General features: G+C 37.3%; 1 non-coding gene across 1 annotated transcript; it reads right to left on the bottom strand.

The window, feature by feature from the left end:
- Window positions 1-4,998: 4,998 nt before the first annotated feature.
- Window positions 4,999-5,071, bottom strand: TRNAY-AUA. Its single transcript has one exon. It is a non-coding gene; the product is annotated as a tRNA-Tyr (tRNA).
- Between the last annotated feature and the right edge of the window lie 274 nt (window positions 5,072-5,345).

Below are 5,345 nucleotides of genomic sequence, written 5' to 3' on the forward strand. Positions count from 1 at the left end.
CTGGGCACTGAACAGGGCCCTTTACTGCTTGTCACAAGTTCCCAATCTCCCACAGACATTTCCCTCCCTAGAGCTAGTGTTGTGGCTGGACCAGCCCTTGTGACTCTTATTGTGACTACGAGATGCATCTTAGCAACAACCATTTATGCAACTTGGAAAAATAAGATTTATTTATAAGTCCTGGAGGGTACACAACACACCTGGGGCCACACAGGAAGAGAGAGAGTGTGGACTGGCCTTTTTTGGGGTAGAGGGTGAGATGTCTAGGTTTTGAGGATTTATTATCTATTGGTGAATTAAAAATATAAGAGCAAGAATGAAAGCATGGGGAGAGAAATGAAGGGTCACTACAGAGGTCACCTAGGGATGTCTGTAAAAGGAACTTCATGAGTGGGGTGCCCAGGCTCTGTACCTATTAATAGTTGTGTAACTCATAATATGTTTATATAAGATGGATGACTTTGAAATGGATACCTTGGCAATCAAAAGCTTAATGTCAGTCACTTACACTACACCCTATCTGCTTTTGGGTGCCTAAAATTCTTTTAGTAAAATAAAACCGCCTTAAATCCCTATAAAGATTTTTTCTAATCTAAATATCTTTGTAACAGATAATACATTGAAAACGCATGAAGTGAAGTGAAGTGAAGTTGCTCAGTGATGTCCGACTCTTTGCGACCCCGTGGACTGTAACCTACCAGGCTCCTCCGTCCATGGGATTCTCCAGGCAAGAGTACTGGAGTGGGTTGCCATTTCCTTCTCCAGGGGATCTTCCTGACCCAGGGATCGAACCTGGGTTTCCTGTATTGTAGGCAGACGCTTTAACCTCTGAGCCACCAGGGAAGCATAACTAGGTATAAATAGTGTATCAAATGGGTGTAAGAACACATTTTCAGAGCAGAGGGAGTGGAGAAGGGAGAGAAAGAAAGAGTATGAGAGGCTGCACTACCTGAAGGACAGAATAAAGGAGACCCATGAAAAGAAGAGCATAATTTTAAAGGAGTTGAATTCATTAAGATACATCACACCAATTTTAAAATGTTATCTTTGGTAGAAGAAGTAATGTAATTAAGGTTTAGAGAAATAATAAAAATGATTTAAAATCTTTCAGTGAATTGATAAAGCAATAATCATTCTTTACTACTATTGTTGTAGTTTTTAATGCTGACTACATGCCAGTACTATGCTTTGTGTTTTGAATAAATTATGTAATTAAATCTTTGTGTCATTCCTAACTATAGGTCTTATTACTATTTTTACTACATAAGTAAACATATTGGCCCTTTGAGTTCTCAGAAAATGTATGTTAGATTATTATTTTAAATGGCATAGCAGCAATGCAAAATAAATATGGTTGATTTCAAAGTATATGATCTTTACTATATAAATAGCACTTTTTAAGAGAAGTTTTTATATAGGACATTTACAAAGAAAATTTAGAAAACGTTATAAAGAGGGACAATGTAAAATCTTTACATGACCTTTGTGCTGTTCTCGTTGCTCAGTTGTGTCCAAGTCTTTCTGGCCCCATGGACTGTAGCCCACCAGGCTCCTCTGCCCATGGAATTTTCTAGGCAAGAATACTGGGGTGGGTGGGTAGCCATTTCCTACTCCAGGGGATTGTCCTGATCCAGGGATTGAACCCCATCTCATGCATTTGCTGCATTAGGTGGGTTCCTGCATAGGTAGGTTCTTCACCACTAGCAGCCACTTGGGTAGCCCACATGACCTTTACTGAATAACAAAAGTGAAAAGATGAGGGTCAGTAGATATTCTTCTCAGCAACATAAAGTATCATCAGCATACTGATCCTTTAGTAAGTCTCAAACCACATATTGGCTTTTAGACTTCTAGAAGCCAAATGTGCACAGTCCTGCACTGGACTCCTGGGAATGAAGCTCTGAAATTCTGGTGTTCTACGTATGTATTTGAAGGGCTTCCCCGGTGGCTCAATGGTAAAGAACCCACTTGTAATGCAGGAGATGCAGGAGATGTGGGTTCAATACCTGGGTCAGGAATATCCCCTGGAGGAGGAAATAGCACCCACTTCAGTATTCCTGCCTGGGAAATCCCATGGACAGAGGAGCCTGGTGGGCATAGTCCATGGGGTCACAAAGAGTCAGACAACTGATTACAAATATTTGAAGAGACAGGGACTGTTTCCTAGAGAGGAAATCCAAGTCATTACCAGAGGTAATGCTTTTCTATAACACATCCTGAAAAGTGTTAAATTTCTTAATAGAAAAAATGCAAAAGCTAATGTTCTGAAAAAAACAAAAATCAAGTATGTTATTTATAGTTTTATGACTATGTTATTGTCAGGTAAAATCTGGCGTTCTGAAATCCTTTCCAAATTAAGATAAAATAGGAGCTGAAAAGCTGAAATTCATTCCAAGCTTTCTAAGACCAATCTTGAAGAAATTCTTTAAAATTTTCCTCTTCTAGGAAATGGAGCAGTGATTACATTGAAATGACCCAGCATCAATAAAGCAAGCTGAGTGGAGGTGTAGAACTTGGATTTGTCTTTCTCCCCCTCCCTCTGTGAAGGACCAGTCTTATTTATTTGATCACCAAAGATTGGGTTTCCTTGGACACAGACTAGTGTTTGCACTAGGTATTTTTCTTGGAGTGGAATTTGGGAAAAAAAAATAAAAAAACACAACACTTGTGAGGGTGCAAGGAAAGAAGGATTTACTGATGGAAAAGTTGAAAGTAAGCTAGGATGCCCCTTCAGAGATGTCTAAAACAGAAACTTGGCCCATGGGCCTTTGACTTGAAAGGATCAATCATTGGATGAAGGCCACAAAGGAGAGGAGGAGGGAAAGGTCATCTTGAATGGGGCAGCTTCCTCTTACAGAGGATAGCCTTAGAGAGAGTCTCAGCTGTGAGCTATCAGCAGACAACACTCCAGCACCCAAGAAAATGATCTCTTCGTGGTCCCCACCTAAATACCCATAACAATGAAGAACTAGCAGGTGTGTGTGTGTGTGTGTGTGTGTGTGTGTGTGTGAGTGTATGTATATGTGTATGTGTGTTTGGGAAGGAGTTGTACAAATATTTCTAATAATATCTATTGCTATCTGTTTGTTACACAAAAAAAATACTGTTTTTGTTGTCATATGCAATTTGATTTAAGACAAAGAGGTGACAAACATAAAAGTAATTTACAGTGCATGTGGGTACACAAGAAACACCGAAGAATCAAACCTCTTGAATTTGCACTCAGTATTGCCAAATAATGCCGTTTATGGATTATTCGTAATCACAGGTCCCTTGACTGTGTCTGCAGTTTTAATTTCCCTGAGGTGAATTTTTCCAAATCCTGCTAACATTCACGTTGTGCAAAATGTGCCAGCTGCCCCAAGGCAAAGGGTGAAAGAGGTGAACTGAATATTAAAATGTCCACAGTAGTCAGTTTTGCTGCTTATCAGTCTCTCCTGGAAAAAAAGGTGGAAAACAACAATTGCTGCAGCTCAGCAGTTAAACTATGGAATCAGTCATATTATGAAGTAAAATATATTCTGAGATTTCCATAGATAAGCTAATTAATGACTGTCTTAATTAGGAAAGATCTACAAAAAATCTTTCCTGCGCCAAGGGTTTTCGTCTTCAACTTACCTTTTCAGTAATGTTTATGAAATGAGTTTTATTCAAAATGCAAAATATTACATCTCTTATTGACTCCAGACCAAAGGGGCTTTTTCAATATCCTGTCCATCTTGTACACCTCTGTTTACAGAAGATAGACAAACTTACCTACACTGATGAATTTTTTCAGGAATGACTAGGTTTATCATCTTGTCACAATTACAGACCTCCCATAGTCTTTAAACATACCCATACTATCAATGAAATCACAATACCCAGTGTGGATAATTTACATGTCCAATTCTGCGTGTTGGGATATTCCATCCATGACTGTATAGCAAATGTATGAATCACTCTTTGTTTAAAGATTTATTTATTTTTGGCTGTACTGGGTCAAACCATACTTTCATAAAGTCACATACATTACTCTGTACTGATATCTGTAACATCCATGTCAGCAATGGGAAGCAGAATATCTTGGACAGAAGAGACATAATAGTTATAGAAGCAATAACATGTTTAAAAATTTCAAGAAAAAGTAGATTGGATTATACAATAAGTTTTCTGTAAAACAATGCAAACTTTTCCTGTCTAGTAAATTAATGGAGAAACTTGGCTCTATCTATATGTTAATGGGGAATAACAATATATTATAATTGTAAAATGCCTTAAAGTTTGGATAGACATATAATGAAAAGCATTTTGCATTCTATGTATAATTCCCAACACTTTACAGCAATGTACAGATGTCTCATTGAATCTTATAACTAGGGATTTGTTAGATCCCACAACAGTACTCACTACTACCATTGTGCATTTAATTCTCTCAAAGGAAATGTTTATGACAGTTATGGGGCTTCTTAGTTGGTCAATCAATTCCAAAAGGTTGCCATTGCAATGACATGGAAACAATAACTTCAGAGAAACATGGTTGTAAACGATGGCATCCTGAAATTATTAACTATGCAAATGGATCAGCAGGAATACCTAGATACAGAGGGGACATAAAAAAAAAAGAGAGATATACTTAAAAAAGACTTAACTGTGGTCAATTGTAATGGCCAAGGAGAATTATGAGGTGCTGGTGGTTTGGTCACTAAATCCTGTCAGACTCTTGTGATCCCATGGACTGTGGATACTAAATCTGAAGACAATATTGTTTGCACATATATATATATATGTTAATATATATGTGTGTGTATATATTTTCAAAATTTTAATTAAAATAATATTTTAGTAGTTTTAAAATTATTGACAAAGTATCTTAGAATTGAAAGAATGAACGTGAAGTCAGTCAGTCGTGTCTGACTCTTTGCAACCCCATGGACTGTAGCCTACCAGGCTCCTCCATCCATGGTATTTTTCAGGCAAGAATACTGGAATGGGTTGCCATTTCCTTCTCCAGGAGATTTTCCTGACCCAGGGATTGAACCCAGGTCTCCTGCATTATAGGCAGATGCTTTACCATCTGAGCCACCAGGGAAGTCCAAATTGAAAGTATAAACATATTCAAACGAGAAATAAAAAGTTGGATAGTAAAATTGACCTTGCATTTAGATAATGTAATTGACCTTATATTTAGGTCAACTGAAATAATTTAACAACAAAATATGAAGCAATCCATAAAATTATAATCCCACAGTAAAATTCCCCATATAGTCAATTCAATATAGTAGTTGAATGATTTTTAGTAAAGAATGACTACTTTAATTTAAAAAAAAAATCAGTTTCCCTCAGGATGGGTTAAAAACTACTTT

The sequence above is a fragment of the Cervus canadensis genome, chromosome 1, assembly GCF_019320065.1.
Source record: "Cervus canadensis isolate Bull #8, Minnesota chromosome 1, ASM1932006v1, whole genome shotgun sequence".
Taxonomy (NCBI): domain Eukaryota; kingdom Metazoa; phylum Chordata; class Mammalia; order Artiodactyla; family Cervidae; genus Cervus; species Cervus canadensis.